At 41.6% G+C, this 18832-nt stretch overlaps 1 protein-coding gene and 1 pseudogene across 1 annotated transcript in view; one reads left to right on the plus strand and one right to left on the minus strand.

Annotated features, from left to right (window-relative positions):
* The window catches only part of SNX24 (sorting nexin 24), a 160588-nt gene that overhangs the window by 131966 nt on the left and 9790 nt on the right, over positions 1 to 18832 (minus strand). The window lies entirely within an intron of this gene.
* On the plus strand, positions 4095 to 6858 carry LOC132423336 (SNW domain-containing protein 1 pseudogene; annotated as a pseudogene).

Raw genomic sequence — 18832 nt, forward strand, 5'->3', positions numbered from 1 at the left:
AAAACACAAGATTTTTTGTTTAAACTCCAATGTCAAGTAACATTTCATAAAGTTCTAGTCTCCAGGAAAGTTAAAAAAAAATCTATAATGATGATTAACACTGACTCAAATAAAGTAATCTAAACATCCCCTTTTAAAATCTGTTAAGCCTTGAGTATAGGTCAACCCTCCAGACTTAATTTTTGCAACAACACTATGACGTGCCTATAGAATTTCATATAATAAAAACTGGTCATTACTATCCCCATTTTAGAGATCAGGAAACTGAGGCATGGAAAAGTAAAGTAACTTGCTCAGTGAGTCACAGCTACTAAGTGGTAGCAACTGGGAACTGAGCCCAAAGAGTGACTTGAGCTGCCTTGAATACGGCTTCCTAGTTCCACAATTCCATCTACCTAAGGCCAGGTGGAACACAAGCCCAACATATCTCATCTAAGCAGAAACCAAGAGCCTGGAGAGTATTCAGGTTGACAGTAGAGACAAAGAATAGTGAGATTAAATTCTCATCAGTAGCTAAAGGATCTAAAACATAAAATTTCAGCTCCCCAAAGTGGATACCTTGATCCTGCCTCAGTACATGACTTGCTGTAAACTGGACCCCTCCTACTCTTCAAATCTGGCTTGTCTAATATGGCAACACTCACCACAAGCCACTATTGGGCATTTGAAATGAGGCTAGCCCGAAGGGAGGTGTCCTCTACATGTAAAACACACCCAATTTAAAAAGCTACTACAGGGCTTCCCTGGTGGCGCAGTGGTTGAGAGTTCGCCTACCGATGCAGCGGACACGGGTTCATGCCCCGGTCCGGGAAGATCCCACATGCTGTGGAGCAGCTGGGCCCATGAGCCATGGCCGCTGAGCCTGCACGTCCGGAGCCTGTGCTCCACAACGGGAGAGGCCACAACAGTGAGAGGCCCGCATACCGCAAAAAAAAAAAAAAAAAAAGCTACTACAAAAAATATAAAATATTCATCATTTTATATGGATGACAAGTTAAATAATATGTTGGATTTATTGGGCTAAATAAAATATATTACAATTCATTTCACCTGTTTCTTTTTACTTTTTAAAATATGGCTCCTAGAAATATGTGGCTCGCTTTATATTTCCATTAGATGATGTGCTCTAAACTCACCCCTTAATCCCAAAGTTTGTATGGCTGAGTCATTGGCACAAGCCGGTTACCTGACAAGAAAAGCAACTCCAAGAACAGAAGTCTGCCTCGCAGAAGCCTCTTTTCCACTTACACTCCTTCTCCCTTCAGATTCCTCAGGCTCTCACACCACTGTCCCCTCCCCTTGACCTTAAAATACTCACTGCCAGTGTTCTGATTTAGAAAGAGCCTTTACCTGACCCTGCTTTTCTTCTTGCTGCTGTGCTTTCTTTCCCTCCTTTCACTGTCAAAGCACCTGAAAGGGTCCACACTCCATTTTCCTCACTCTCTCCAACTTCCCTAATTCACTGCAATCTGACTTCCATCCCCCCCACTGAAACGGCTCCTCAAAGGTCCACATCCTCACCTCTTCCTCCTGACCCCTCTGTTCTCTCTAGAACAGCTGCTGGGCCCCTAACCACACAGTGGGCCTCACCTACCCATGTGCTTCACCTGGACTGATGACCAACCAGACACTTGGAAGACAGGGACAAAACCTATGTATCGAGCTCTGTCGACCTGTCTGTTGGACTCTGTCGACCTTTGCCCCAATTCTATGCTGAATTCTCTGCTGCAGCCCCTTCATGAATGTGCATGAACCCTTAGCTTAAAGCTTCCCCAGTTTTGCTGTTAGAGGAGACACTGCTTTGGGAAAGATCCCTGGTGTTCTCTTTACTTGCTGCAAATATTCATCCTTCCTTCTCCCCGATCCTTGGTTTGGATGTATCTTTTGGCTCAATACCCACCAAGAGGCAAACCCAGTTTTCAGGTAACAGACCCCTCCCCTTGCCTCTCCTGTCCAGAATCACACTGAGTCTCAAGCATCATCTGAACAGTGAACATGAAGACACAGTCAAAGGAATAAGAAGCAAACTCTTGGGCAAAGGTGAAAATCTTGTCATTGGCTACTAGGAGGAAGTGAAACTGGAATTGGTTCAGAAACGGAAAACACAAGCTAACCAACTGGGGGTGGGAGAGCAGGATAGGTTTCCTGCAGGCAGAAGAACATGAGATTCGGAGGCATGAGAAGCCCAGGGCCTCCAGCAACTGAGCTATGGGGGAGCAGTTCAGGCATGTAGGGCAGAAAGTGGCAAGTGAAGAGATCAGAGGTGGAGGACTAAATTTTATTTTATTTATTTATTTAATTTTAACATCTTTATTGGAGTATAATTGCTTTACATTATTGTGTTAGTTGCTGCTGTATAACAAAGTGAATCAGCTATATGTATACATATATCCCCATATCTCCTCCCTCTTGCATCTCCCTCCCACCCTCCCTACCCCACCCCTCTAGGTGGACACAAAGCACGGAGCTGATCTCCCTGTGCTATGCGGCTGCTTCCCACTAGCTATCTATTTTACGTTTGGTAGTGTATATATGTCAATGCCAATTTTTTATTTACCTTTTTTAGCTACCAATTCTAGACAGTTTCTAAAGTCCACTGTTCTGGAATCCCTCATACCCACCCTATGGCACTGTCCCTTCATCCTGTCACTTCTCCATCCCCCTACCCTAGCCTGGTCCACGGCAATAGTCTCATTGCTGCCTCCAATCAACCCCCTTTGGAAACATTCTGTACATCAAGGTAAGTTTAATCAACATGACGTCCTCATTTTCATGTCACTTGGCTGTTCAGAAATATGCTCTGCAGCCCTGTTTACCTCTGCACAAAGTTATCCGATTTCAAAGTTTCCGATCCCATCCTTACCTGCTGCTGGTGACAGGCATTCTCTCCTCTCCAACACCACCCCCCCAAAGCAACTCAGACATGCCACCTTCTAGAATGTGCCCTCCTCTCCCCAATCCCCGTCAAAAGTGGAATGAACTCTGACACTTCAACGATCGTGGCTGCCACCCTCCAGGAGAAACAGAGAAAAGGCAGTCCTCCACAGGGACCTCTGCCACCTGGCTCTGCCCCATGTACCCAGAATACTTCACCCTCCACCTACCACTACCTCCTGCACACTGGACACTGCTCTCTTCCCATCCCCCATCACATAATGTTCATTTACATGTTTTTACCTTTTGGGGGGTAGGGGTTCCTTCACAGAAGGCTTATCCTTTCCATCTGCTTATCTAGATCCTACCTATGCTTCAAAACACAGCTGAAGCCATTTCTTGTAGGAAGTCTTCCCGGTACTTTACTCCTCACTGATGTCATTCTTAAAACCTCCATTCAATACAACTTGTTATTTTTCTACCTATTACCATAAAGCATTCATTATTGCTTCATGGGTGCTGTGTCATTTGTGTAGAACTAAACTGCAAACTCCTTGAGGGCTGGAATCATGCATTATCTTTGTCGATTGCCCGTAGCTGGCAACAAGCAGGGATTCGAAGACTAGATTTACTAAGTTACACAGATTAATTATGCTACTTTATAACATAAATGCTTTCCTTCCTTTGTATGCTAAGACTAAGAGCACAAGAGGTTAAATGGCAGTGATCTTTAATAATCTCCATCTATCCTTTATGGAACTATCCCTGAAAATTAACTATCTTACAATGTTACAGATATATTAACTAAGCAGTTGATCAGTTCAAAATATGTTAAGGGGCTTTCAAAGACTAATATTTCTTTATTTTTATAAACTGACACTATGATAAATGGCCAATGAAAATGAATACATTACTAACATAGAGCAAATGTTGTTTTTTAAAAACTCTCCAAATCTAAAAAACTGGAAAATAAACATATACTTTGAAAATGACAGTACTGTAGTCAACTTAAGAATCCAGGGCCTACCCACATTCACTTAAGAACAATCTGTACAGCACCTGAAGAACATCAGTGGAACTGTTTATAAAGGTTTAAATATAAAATCGTGCACAAGAAATTCAGGAGGAAAGATCACAACTCGACAGTTCTCCATCATGCCAGGAAGCGCTCCTGCATAGACCCAGGGCAGCCAAATGAAGCAAAAACTGGATAAATCAAACAAAAGAAGTACTTAGTCTAGCTTTTGCATATCTAACGTTAAAACACACACACAAGATTTTAAATCACTTTTCACCATTATTATTTAATAAGCCAGGTCCTGGAACTTTTGGTTCTGTACCCATTTTCAATATGAAAATGTTTCCTATATTTTAACTCTGCACATTACTGGACATTCAAGCTTACAAAACACTTCCTTCAATTACCAAAACTCACTCTCCCATGGGCTATCCTTTGTACTGAGTTTCTGTTTCAAGTTTCTCTCCAGGGTTTAATAACGATACTGGAAAACTCTTTTTGGTTTCCTAAATCAACCCCCAATGAACCGGGTGCATGGCTTCCAACTCTGACCTCCAAATCCCAGGAACATTCCAAAAGGTACTAGCATGATGCCCCTCCACCAGGACCACTTGGGCAGCAACAACACCAGAGCCCTTCGGATCCAACTGGTTCAGGGGGAATCCTGGTCACTGGAGCTGCTGGCACTTTGGTCCCATCAAGAATAACTCTGCACACTGTACCTCTCACCACACCAGAATCACAGCCGGATTCATTACAATCTCCGGACAGAAGGCTTATGACATGCAATCTACCTGGCAGGCTAAACAGCTTCCTCCTGTGCAGTGTTGACTCCAAGAGACTTCGGACCCCTGGGCAGGTGGCACTGAGCAGGAGAGCAGGGATGTCCAGGCCAGAGGTAGAGAAGACACGAGAAAAGGTAAAACGTGTGCTTCTCACGTGCTGCCGCAATAAAGAAATCTATCATTCTCCTCCTGTTTTTTAGATCCAGGATAGTAACAGCAACGATTTTTTAGTGTATGTCCAACACCATAGTATGTGCTTTTCATTTGTTATCTCGGTTACATGTTTATCTTCACAACTCTCAGTGCCAGCATTCCCCCAGCCTTACAAACGAAGAGGCTGAGTCATTAGGACACCTGTCCAGGTGAGAACCCAGGTCTGGCTTGCCTTCAAGCCCAGACACTTTCCGCCCTGCTGCACTCCCCCTAGACTGCGTATGCCTCAAGCAAATGATGGCAAAATATTAAAAGAAGACTTCTTTAGAAGTGCATATTTGCACGGGCAATCCATAAGACTCATCTACTTTTCCCCCATAAAAATGAAGTCCTGAGATGGCGCTCACCAGCTTTTTGCCTGCACCTACTCAGCTATCTCAGGACCAGCTTGAGGCTGAAGAAAAGGCAAGATCGCAGAGATCACGACAGACCTCCCTGGTCTCCTCCCGAAGAGAACCTCCCCCATACGGGTACCGGAAAGGCTGGATACCTCGGTTATTAGAGGATTTGGGAGGTGGAGGTGCTTTTCCAGAGAGCCACGTGGCCCAGTATGCCCTGGATATGGGACGAAAGAGAAAAATGTCAAATGCACTGGCCACTCAGGTGCATGCTGAAGGAAAAATTAAGTATGATGCAACTGCTCGACAGGGACAGTCAAAAGACAAGGTCATTTATAGCAAGTACACTGACCTGGTTCCCAAAGAAGTCATGAATGCAGATGACCCAGACCTGCAAAGAACTGATGAAGAAGCCATTAAAGAGATAACAGAAAAGACAAGGGTAGCCTTAGAAAAATCCGTATCGCAGAAGGTTGCTGCAGACATGCCAGTCCGAGCAGCAGCTGATAAACTGGCCGCTCCTCAGTATATCCGATACACACCATCTCAACAAGGAGCGGCGTTCAACTCTGGAGCTAAACAAAGAGTTATTCGAATGGTAGAAATGCAGAAAGATCCGATGGAGCCTCCAAGGTTCAAGAGTAATAAGAAGATTCCCCGGGGACCACCTTCTCCTCCTGCACCTGTCATGCACTCTCCTAGCCGAAAGATGACCGTGAAGGAAGAAGAAGAGTGGAAGATTCCTCCCTGTATTTCAAACTGGAAAAATGCAAAGGTTATACAATTCCATTAGATGAACATCTGGCAGCTGATGGAAGAGGACTGCAGACAGTTCACATCTATGAAAATTTTGCAAAACTGGCCGAAGCCCTCTACATTACTGATCGGAAGGCTCGTGGAGCTGTGGAAATGCGTGCTCCAGTAGAGAGAAAGATGGCTCAAAAAGGAAAGGAGAAACATGAAGAGAAACTTAGAGAAATGCCCCAGAAAGCCAGGGAGAGAAGAGCTGGGATCAAAACCCATGTGGAAAAAGAGGATGGGGAGGCACGTGAGAGGGATGAAATCCAGCATGACAGGCGAAAAGAGAGACAGCATGACCGGAATCCTTCCAGGGCAGCTCCAGATAAGAGGTCGAAACTGCAGAGAAATGAAAATCGAGGTATCAGTGAAGTCATTGCTCTGGGTGTGCCCAATCCTCGGACTTCCAATGAAGTTCAGTATGACCAAAGGCTCTTCAACCAATCCAAGGGTATGGACAGTGGGTTTGCAGGTGGAGAAGATGAAATTTACAATGTTTATGATCAAGCCTGGAGAGGTGGTAAAGATATGGCCCCAAATATTTACAGGCCCAGTAAAAATCTGGACAAGGACATGTATGGTGCTGACCTAGAAGCCAGAATAAAGACTGACAGATTTCTTCCCGATAAGTTTCCTGGTTCAGACAGTAGACAAAGAGGCCGAGAAGGACCAGTTCAGTTTGAGGAGGATCCTTTTGGTTTGGACAAATTTTTGGAAGAAGCCAAGCAGCACGGTGGCTCTAAGAGACCCTCAGATAGCAGCCGCCCCCAAGGAACATGAGCACGGAGGCAAGAAGGGAGAAAGGAGTAGATATTTTCTGCAGAGTGAATGAACTATTATTCATAACCCTAATGATGCAAGTCATATGGGGGAACACTTTGTAAACGGCCAGGATAAAAACTAAATCTGGGTGTCAGAGCCCAGCACTACTTTTTATTATAGGAGAAGGGGTGGGGGGATGGAAAAATTCTACTTTGAATGATTTAGTTTTTTTAAAGAGTGGGTTGTGTTTGTGCTTCTCCCACCTTTTGGCATTTATAGAACATACTGCCCCACACATGAAATTAAGGCCACTTCCTTTCGAGTGACATCAGTACTTTGGGGTTAATATTTTGTCTAAGAATGACTGCTTACAAATAAAGTTACCCCAACCACAGTGCGTAGAAAGAAGGATGTTCACACATTGGAACTGTCCTGCCAAATGTGTGCCCCTGTTGTGCTGTTTTAATTTGGAGTGGGGAAAGTACGCTCTTGCTTGGTGCAACTATCTGTTTCCAATAAAAACATTTAGACAAAAAAAAAAAATGAAGTCATACACAGATGTAGAGAACAAACATATGGACACCAAGGGGGGAAAGCGGCAGGGGGGTGGGGGGTGGTGGTGGGATGAATTGGGCGATTGGGATTGACATGTACACATTGATGTGTATAAAAAAAAAAATAAATAAAGTCATAATATTCAAGCTCTCTGGAGTTCTAAGTAAACTTTTTTCATGGCACTGTATTCTGCATTTGGCAAAACTTTATCATTAATTGGTTTTGACAGAGTGTGTCTACCGGACATGAGAAAATCCTAAACAGTTCATGAATAAAATAAACACAGGTCAAACTCTAATTCAACTTCATGAACCCCAAATCGCTTTGCCATACTGGAATTTCTATGAAATGTTTACTTGAGAGGCATTATTTTTGTTGTTTTTGTTTTGCTTTGGTGGTAAAGTGAAGGAACAGGAGAGGGGTTCACAGTATCCAATGTACTCAAATCAGGAATCCCACACAAGCCTAACTTAGGGAACTCTCTATAGAAATCCAACATAAAGATTTAAATTCTTAGAAACAAATGCCAACACTAACTACTACAGAACCAACCACGTGTTAAGGGCTTTACACCTATTATTTCACTTGATTAAAACAATCCCTAATGGATATAAAGCATTCCTAGTATGCCTATTTATGAGAACCAAGGCTCAAAGCATTTAAACAACTGGGGACTGTTAAAAACATGGTTAGGAAGTGGCTGGGTGTCATCCAAGGTCCACTCTTCAACAGTGTTGCTACTTCCCTTCTCACAGAAAGTTCTCTCAAGGAGGTCAAGGTTACAAAATAAACATAAGCATCTGCCTGATTCACAAAGTCTGGCTCTAATGCTGCATGGGCCAGTATCAGAACAAGCACAACACGCTGGCACTTGTCAGCACCCAAGGACGCACATCAATTTTCCCCTCTCCTTGGACCATCGTACCCATTTAATGCTCCCTGGTTGCCCCATGTGTTAGGCAACAAGGAAACTTGTTGGGAGACCACGCCCCCAGCTGTCTTTCACACAGGCTTCTAGACTGTGTTTTGGTACCTGGCCTTCAGAGAAGGACTGAGCCAAGGTTGTGAAGGCAGAGAGAGGCCTAATTACAGCGGTAGCTCTTTTTGCAATAAACGTAATCTGAGGCAGACCCTTGCCAGGCAGTTCACATGCCTCATGCCATTTAATATTGTTAATGACTTTATGGTTAGGTATTATCATCGTTCACCTGTTTTAAAGATAAGAAAACTGAAGTTAACAGTTTGCTCATATTGAAGCTTGTTAACATAACTGTGTTTATACATTCAACTCTCCATGGAGCAATACAGGATTAGTTGATTTAACTATAGCTCAGGTGTACATGGTGTTCACAAACAGGAAGAATCTTTCTGAAATAGAGTTCTGGGATTTCTTGAGGGTCTTGGAAAGAAACTGCTGAAAGTGATGGCAACCTTAGGGCCCAGTACAGCACCTGGTGTACTGTAGGCCTTCAAGAACCATTGGTTGAGGACTTCCCTGGTGGCACAGTGGTCAAGAATCTGCCTGCCAGTGCAGGGGACACAGGTTCGAGCCCTGGTCTGGGAAGACCCCACATGCCACAGAGCAACTAAGCCCATGTGTCACAACTACTGAGCCTGCACTCTAGGGCCCGCGAGCCACAACTACTGAGCCTGCCTGCCACAATTACTGAAGTCCGCACGCCTAGAGCTTGTGCTCCACAACAAGAGAAGCCACTGCAATGAGAAGCCCGTGCACCGCAACCAAGAGTAGCCCCTGCTCGCTGCAACTAGAGAAAGCCCGCGCGCAGCAATGAAGACCCAATGCAGCCAAAAATAAATAAACAAATGTATTAAAAAAAAAAAAGAAAAAAAGAACCATTGGTTGGGTAATTCCCTGACTGTCCAGTGGTTAGGACTCTGCTTTCACTGCTGAGGGCCTGGGTTCAATCCCTAGTCTGGGAACTAAGATCCCCCAAGCCACGTGGCCAAACACAAGGAAAAAAAAAAGAACCATTGGCTGAATAAATGAATGTAAGTAAATATTGGGGCTGATGAAATTGTGCCTCACACTCCACATCTCCATGCCTTCACCCAGCCCTCACCCACTGCCACCTCTCATGGCTCCGGCCTGCGCCTGGTACTTGTGCCGGGCTCTCCCTGCCAGCCCTGCTTGGGGCCCTACACAGCACCCAGTACACGAACTTACTCACCCTAATCACGTGAACTCTGAGCTAAACTTCCAATAAAGCAGACTGTCGGCCTCCACAGCCAGGCATTTAGAATCCTCTAGGTCACAGAAAGATGAACTCCACAGAACTTTTCTAAAACCGGGACTTACTGAAGGAACAAACCCTGACTGCAGAAACAGCTTCTAACACAAAACTCCAGGTTATAGTGACATTCGTTCAAACTGCCGTCATCTGAACCTGCCTAAACCTGAACACCGATGAGTCAGAAGTCAAAAGTTCTACTTCTGCTCAGATAGAAGCACACAAGAATGGGTCTGGGTGGGGACTGGCCCAGCCCCACTGCCAGGCCAGAGCCATATGCTAAAACACTTACAGATTTAGGTTTGGTTGTCTGCCTTCTTCTAAAACGACCTGCTTATATCAGGAGAAAGGAGGAAAACAATTCAAAGTTTTACCTGAGAACACTATTAGGAGTCTACAGTGAAGAAGAGTGGCTGGAATTTCATCTAAGCACTCAGTGATCAATAAATAAATAGCAGTTGTCAACAATGGGTTGTTTAACCACATAATCAACATTCTTCATTTGTTTTTACATATGAGGTGATAAGCACACTTTAGATGTCATTCTCTAATCTGAAAGCATTGCAAGGGTCTTTTGATAATGCTTTTATTATTTTTTTTTACAGTTTTTTTTGCAGTATAATTTTTTACATCTTTATTGGAGTATAACTGCTTTACAATGGTGTGTTAGTTTCTGCTGTATAACAAAGTGAATCAGCTATAATGCTTTTTAAAAACAATTCATTTAAAAAGATACAAATGAACTTATTTACAAAACAGAAATAGATCCACAGACATAGAAAACAAACATGGTTACCAAGAGGGAAAGGGGAGGGGAATAAATTAGGAGTTTGGGATTAAAATATACACACTACTATATATAAAATAGATATACTCAATATTTTGTAATAATCTATAAGGGAAAAGAATCTGAAAAAGAAAAAAAAAATATATATATATACACATACCTGAAAAAGAATATATATATTTATATATACCTGAATCACTGTGCTGTAACACCTGAAACTAACACAACATTGTAAATCAACTATACTTCAATAAAATAAATAAAAATCTAAGAACATAAAAAACAATAATTCATTTAAAGCAGTGAATTAAATATGAAACTACTCAAAGGTGAAAACAAATTTAACACTAGATGAAAGAAAGGTAAAATAGATGATGAAATATTAACCTCTATTGGCAAAAATTTAATTAGAAGGATTAGAAATAACAACAGCTGCCCCAGTCAGAGAGTTCTTACTATGAGGCTGATACTTAATTTGAGATCCTTGAGAGAAAACTGAGGTCAACACTTTAGGGAACAGAGGGAGGGTGATGACTTGCACAAGTTGCCTTGCTGGGAAGTTACAAGCCAGAATGTGGTACCAAGTCTGTCTGGCTCCAAAGCTTACCAGTGGCACTCCTTAGAAGTTCCTCAAACTAGCTGACATCAGGAAAGCTTTTTCTAAGTTCGTTTGTTTATGGATCCAAAGACCTAATAGTGTTTTAAGTGTTCAGTCTTAGGTGCACTTTGGCTGAATCAGAATGTAAATCAGTCCTTCAAAGCTTTAAAACAAAGCTGACATATCTCCTTCATGCTAAATATACACTCTACAGGGCATCTTTTTCAAAACAGGGTAAGCCACCTCCTTAGTTTGCAGGCTTAGCTACAAATTAAAATCACCTGAAGAGCTCAACCTACCAAAGCCTGGGCTCCAATCACCTGAGAATCTCTGGGGATGGAGCCTGAAAGTGCTCTTAAGAACCACTGACTTACCCTATGAAGATGTGCTGGGGCAAGTAACCTCCCTTAATGATCTCCACAAGCACGTGGGGATATTTTTAGTGCAGTTCTTAACTTTTACTGCTCATCAGTATCACCCAAAGACTTTTAAAAAATTCCAGTGCTCAACCCATACTCCAGAACCATTAGACTGTCTGAGGGTAGGACCCAGTCGTGTCTAGTTTATAAAGATCTCCAGGTGATTCCAAGGTGCAGCAAGAGCTGAGCACCACAGCGTTAGCAGCTAATTATTTGCACTAGAAGTTCAATCCCTCATTTGGATGGCATCCCAAGGGGTCATCCACCAGCAGCACCATCACATCGACGATTAGGCTTTTTCTCAGACTCCCTGCCTTCTCCCGAGGCTGGTGATGACACCTAAAAGTCTTTCCATTTGTCAGTCACAACTGCCTTTCCACTTATGGGAAATGCTGCCTGACTCTCCCCTCAGTCCTTCAGAATGGTTCCTACTATTGAATGATTCATCTCATACACACATACAACATGGGTCATTCTCTCACCACTTTCAGTTTTATTACCTCCACTTCCTTTTCTCACTCACTGGCATTTTCAACACTGTCACTTTTTTTGACCTCGTGGACCATATGGGGTTGATGCTGTTCTGGGCATTGGAACCTGAGCAGAAAGCTACAGTGTGGCTGAAACTAACCTGACATCCCAGGACTCTGCCATTCACTGGAGGTGGGCAGAGCTGCTATCCTGTTTGCTCTAGAGGGTAGCTGTAAAAGTTGACATGAGAAGTTGTAAAAGAGAAGAGCTTTGTGCTGCCTTTCCTTGAGAAGCAAAACTCAGAAGGTTATCCTGAAATTCCCAATGCACACTTTTTGATTAATAACAAATCTGCATGGTTGAGAAGAATAAAAACCTTTGCACATTTCAGTTCTAAACTTTTGAATTACGTAAACCTTCTTACATGGGACATAAGTGAAAAAAATTCTACAGTGAAACAAAATGCTTTTTATCCAACAATATTTATATGCAAAAGAAGCAGCATTCACTGTGAAGATATTCTCTCAAAGGGCAAGTAAGGTGTTGATTAAAGCTTCCCTAAAACATATACTATTTTGGACTACTAATGAATGGCTGACAAGATTAATCTACATTTTCACCGTGACAACTATCCTCCCTCCAGGCACACACAACATCATCAGTGAAAAAGTTCCTAGCACTAAAAAAAATGCATTTGCTTGATAAAGTACTTCCTATACTAGGTAAGACTTTGTTCATTACTTCGAAAAATGTTTTCAATGCTATCTCAGATTTTTTCTGCAAAACTGGCAATGGAAAACCCACAGACAATGAATTCAGAGTCTATGATGGAAAAAACAGATCTGATTTCCCTACAAATTATAAGATAAAATGTAGCAATAATTTACTCCAATAATTTTTATGGGAAAGATTATTGACTTTCAAAATAAGGTCTCCACTAATATCCTAAGTTAATTTCAATCCTCTACCTAACAATTGGTACTTGAGAAGGAATTTTAGGATAATATTTAAAAGTTAATTAAAAACAGTGTAAGCATTCATGTCAGTCAAGCATGACCTCTGCTCTACAATGCATTTAAATGCATGTCACCTTGACCTGTAACACAGCAATGTAAAAAATTTTGGTCAATATAAATCAAATGTACACTAATTTATTCAGCAGGTTTCCTGGTATCTGAATCAACATTAGAAATCTAACCAGTATTTGTTATTCTGCTATTGACAAAAGGAAGCATATTTAAATGATAACAAGTACTCATGGGTGTCATTTGGAAGTTAAATTGTTCCCCAAGGACAGCCTCCGTAAACATCTACATTTAAAGGTCATTTACCACCAAATTATGAACAACTGTTGCATTTATTAGTACAAGTTCAATAGTTTGGAAGCTGCAGCCATCAATTTTTACTAACAGTGAGATCTAATTGTTCACTAATAATAAACAAGGAAAACAGACCATTTCTATAAATTTTTATTCCCTGCACTATGCTCACTTTTTAAAAATGGAAGTACAAAAACCTTCCATAAGTATGTATTTGAAAACTTTCCAACTTCGGGGAGAACTAAACCATAGTTTAAAATAAATATCAGATAATAAAATATAAAAGCTCGTTTTCTCATGTTATATTCATCTGAACAAAAACAAAAAGGAGGGCTTCCCTAGTGGCGCAGTGGTTGAGAGTCCGCCTGCTGATGCAGGGGACACGGGTTCGTGCCCCGGTCTGGGAAGATCCCACATGCTGCGAAGCGGCTGGGCCCGTGAGCCATGGCTGCTGAGCCTGCGCGTCTGGAGCCTGTGCTCCACAACGGGAGAGGCCACAGCAGTGAGAGGCCCGCGTACCACAAAAATAAAAATAATAATAATAAAAAAAAGATGCACTGACTTTCTACAGGAGTATTTAAGTATTGTTAACTTCACATCATAGTATTTAAGTTTCAGGATGTCCTGACTCAAGGACCTTAACTCATCTTCTGGGTAAGGGGTTAGAGTGTTTTAGTCGTATACAGGATAGTTGTATCATGTGAGGCAGAATTATGACCTTACTGTCATCTTTATTTGGAGATTAAGTATGGTTTAAGGAGATGCACATGGGTGCCAAGTTGGTAAGGGGTAGACTTGGAATGGTTAATTTTATATGTCAATTTGACTGACCCACAAGATGCCCAGATATCTGGTCAAACATTTCAAATTAAGCAGGTCAAAAAACAGGACTTCTGATCTTTCCCCCAAAATGTGCTCTACCCAAATTCATCCACATTTCAGTAAACAGTGCCACCATTCCTCCATTTGCTCAAGCTAAATATCTTGGAGTCATTCCGTTCCTCATTTTTTCTCACACTCCATATCTAATCCATCAGTGAATCCTGTCAGCTCCATCATCAAAATCTGTCCAGAATCCATCCATCTTCCACCACTTTCACCTACAGAACTGTTCTAAGCCATCATCATCTTTTATGTAGGCTACTACAATAGCTTCCTAACTGAGCTTCCAGCCTGTACCTGACCCTCCTATAGTTTATTTTCCACACTGAAATGAGACTGATTCTTTTCAAAGTTAACTCATGTAACTAACATGTAAGGACGGGGATTTCCAATTGTTTTCTCTGCTACTGTGTCCTCAGCATCTAGAAGAGTGCCACTACACTGATCATGTGGTTAGTAATCAATACATACTTGGTGAATCAAATCATTCCTCTGCTTCCCTTCTCTCAGAATAAGCCTTATCCCTCCTTCCCAGACCTACTGGCTATGCACTGCCCAAACCACCACCTTACCTCACATTATCTGCCCCCATCATACTACCTATGACCTCATCCCCTATTACCCCCTATTCTCTGACTCCAGTCCAACCTCACTGGATTCCTTTCTACATCTAAAACACACTGGGCACATTCCTATCTCATGCCCTTTGCACACACTGTTCCTGCTGCCTAGACAAGGTTCCCTAGATAACCTCATGACTCACCCCTCACCTCCTTCAGGGCTCTGTTCCAATGTCACTTCCCCAGAGAGGGCTTCTCTGATGCTCCCCCCGGCACTCTTTATCCCCCTTCCCTTGTTTATTTTACTCAGCACTTATCACTATCTGAGATATTATATAATTTAATTATCATGTTTATTTCTGCCCTTCTCCACCCATCCAACTAAAATGTAAGCTTCTTGAGGGTAGAAACTGTCGACTGACTCTCCTTGAAGAGAGACCTTTGCCTGTTTTGTTCATTGCTATATCCCAAACAGGTGGATTACTGCCTGCCACTCAGTAGGTAGTCAGTAAATATTTGTTAAATATTTATTTAACAAATGAGTCATCTGTTTCCATTTTCTCTTGGTATTATCAACAACGCTACAACGAATAACTTTACATATATATCCTTGTGCATTCATGGATACAGACCAAAAAGTGGGAAGCCTGGGTCAAAGGGTTATATAAATATTTTATTTAATAAATATTGTCAAACTGACCTCCAAAACAGATTCTCCAAGTTATAGTCTCACCAACAGTAGGAAAGTCTCAGCAACAGACAGTAAAGAACCGTCTCCCCTCACCCCCATTTTCATCAGTACTGGTTTTTATCAATCTTTTTCACTTCGCCTATCAAAGTTTTTAAAAACTTGGTTTCAACTTTGCCCTTCCTTAATTACTAGCGATACTAACTATCTTGTCATATATTTTTGGTCATTTGTACCTCTGATATTTCTCTCCTCTTAAAAACAAACAAACAAACAAACACTCTCATTACTTGTAGAGCTTCCAGGACAAAATTCTACCTGGGGATCTACAGTCCCACTAAACCACTCAACCCAACCTTCAAACTCCAGTCCCACCCCACCACCTACCCACTACCCAGGCTTCTCACCCTTCCCAAGGCCCTTCCTTGAACCTGAAATCATCGTCCTCCCTTTCTCAAACTGGCAAACTGCCACTCATCCTTCCAGAACAAGCTCTCATGTCAGCTGCCCTGCACCCACAGTACCAGTGCAATGCCTGCAAGAAAGGAGGCACATAATAATCACGAGAATGAATTGTTGCTCTGCTGGGCTTGTGTAATTTTGAAAATAAGATTAAGTTCCACTGGCAAGGTGAAGAGAACGGGGAGGGTGTATAAGAGAGAGAAGCTCACGGTTTCTAAAGCAATTTCTAAATTCCTAAATTTATCTAAACTCAAAGAACTAAGAAAAGGCAGATGGTGAGACTCAACCCACATATTGGTTCTTCCTTAGAATAAAAATTTTTAAGTGAAAACCTGAGTAATCTGCGTTTTTAATAAAAATCAACAAGAGCACAGTAGCATATTTAAAATACCCACAACACTCCCTTCAAAAAAAGGGGGGGGGGCAACTAGAAGGGGATCACAGAATGTTTCAAATATGCCCAATCCAGTCATCAGAATTTAGCCAGCAAACTACATGGAATCTACATTCAGATACCACCATTCACCTATCAGATTGGCAAAAATCCAAAAGCCTGACAACATGCTCAACTGGCAAGTTTGTGAGGAAACCAGAACTCTCATTAACTGCTGTGGGAGTGCAAAATTGCACCATTCAAGGAAGGGAATTTGACAATGCCTGGCCAAATGAAATATGCATTTACCTTTTGATCTCGTAACCCACTGCTAGGAATCTATTTTAAAGATACACTGACAAAAATACAAAAAGACATATGGACAAGGCTATTGACTGCAGCCAACGATGGAGAGCAAAGAGCTATAGAAAAGAATGCAGCATCTCTGCGTCTGCCCATGTAGTCATCGCCAGGATATACTGTTATGTAAAAAAAAAGCAGGTGGAAGAAAATGTTTTAATGTATTACTGTTTAATCTAAGAAAAGGAGTAGAGGAACAAGCATATTTGTGTATATATATTTGTAATATAAGGATAAACCATAACTTTTTTTCTTAATGGCCATTAATGGCAGAGGAAGGAAATGGTGAATAGGACATAAACAGAAGTTAGATTTCCGCAGATAAACCAGATGCAGTAGATACTTTACACAAGTACAAAACAAAACTAATTTTTAAAAAATCCCTATGAATACAAAATAAAATGAGACCGGGTAGCTAGTTGGTGTTATCAGAGATGCAGATCCCGCAGATGTGGAGGGCCGATCACGGGACTTGAGCGTCCTGGGATTTGGGTACGCAGAGCGGATCCTGGAACCAATCAATGGGCCACAGATAACGAGGGACAACTGTACTGAGATTTTCAGTGTGGGAGAAAGGAGACACAGTTGAAGACACAAGAAACTAAGAAAATAAATTCCTTCCTTGACCACAGAAAAGATCTAGAGACCTCCACAAATGCGGTCGTCCCTTGGAATCTGTGGGGGATGAGTTCCAGGAGCCCCAAACTCTGTGGATGTGCAAGTCCTTTACAAAAAAGGACACTGTACAGTAAATACAGTCCGCTCTCCATATCCGTGTGCTTGGCATCTGCCGATTCCATGAACTGTGAAAAGGTTTAGGTTGGTTGAATGGGTGTGAAACCCACAGATCCGGAAAGCCGACTATATATACCCGGTGCCCAGATCATGGTCTCTAACTCATTTCCCACTAAAGGTAACCAGACACAGCACCTAACTTGAAAAAGCCAAACTTGAAAATGACCAAAGACGGGACAAAAAGTATATAAGAATGACAAAGGCAGTGGACTGAACTACATAAAACATGCTAATATACATAAATTCATAACAGTGCTAATTTTTAAAAGAAAGCCTCTATGATCACTTTTAGTTTGTGATCTTTGGAGGCAACCAATCCATAATGTTGACAAATAAATAATAAGAGAAAGAATCAAGCATTTATCCTGCCTTTCCTATAAAAACTAAGCTTCAGAGTAACTAATTTATGAGGCAAAGTTCCTTCTTTATACATGTATTCAAGCCAATAAATGAAGAGAGAATGATAAAATTAGTATATCAATGCTAAGCAATCACTAATGAATTAATAGATTCCTTATTAATTAACATTAATTAATACTAATTAATTGATTAATATTGATAATATTAATAGGCAATGTTCTTTGAGGGCTGCTAGCATCACAAATCAAATCTGAAAATGACCAAGCCTCTACCTTTTTACCACGTAAGGAACAGAAAAATGTGTTAATATTTTTATATTACACATGACAAGGATGTAATGACAGGAATGTAATCAGCAAAATCCAGTGTGGGAAACTCTATGAGACAAATGTCACAGTTTATACAACAAAATAATTGTTAAAAAAAAAAAGCAAGGGAGAGAGGTAGAAAAAGAACCTATAGATTAAAAAAGATATATTAAGCAATCACATTCTGTAGACCTAGTTTCAATCCCAATTCAAACAAGCTGCATTAAAAAAAAAGAACATGAATGGGAAAATTAAGGAAATGTAAAAATGGATTGATATTTACAATATTGATGAATTATGGCTTATTTTTAAATAATCTGATAGTGATTGTTTTTTAAAAGGGGACTCTTTATTTTTTACACATACACACTGAAAATATTCACTGACAGGTCTGAGGTTTCCTTCAAAATGAAATCTTGGGGAGGCTGTGCAAGGAGCAGTGGGAAAGAGTAGGAGACAAAACTGGCCATGAGTTTATCATTTTTAAAGCTGAGTAAAGGGCTTCCCTGGTGGCGCAGTGGTTAAGAATCCACCTGCCAATTCAGGGGACACGGGTTCGATCCCTGGTCCGGGAAGATCCCACATGCCTCGGAGCAACTAAGCCCATGAGCCACAACTACTGAGCCTGTGCTCTAGAGCCCACAACTACTGAGCCCACTCGCCCCAGCTACTAAGCCCGCGCACCTAGAGCCCGTGCTCTGAAGCAAGAGAAGCCACCACAGTGAGAAGCCTGCGTACAGCAACAAAGAGTAGCCCCTGCTCGCCACAACTAGAGAAAGCCAGCGCATCAACGAAGACCCAATGCAGCCAAAAATAAATACATTTTTAAAAATTAAAAAAAAAAAAAAAAGCTGAGTA

This window comes from Delphinus delphis, chromosome 3 (assembly GCF_949987515.2).
Source record: "Delphinus delphis chromosome 3, mDelDel1.2, whole genome shotgun sequence".
Classification (NCBI taxonomy): Eukaryota; Metazoa; Chordata; class Mammalia; order Artiodactyla; family Delphinidae; genus Delphinus; species Delphinus delphis.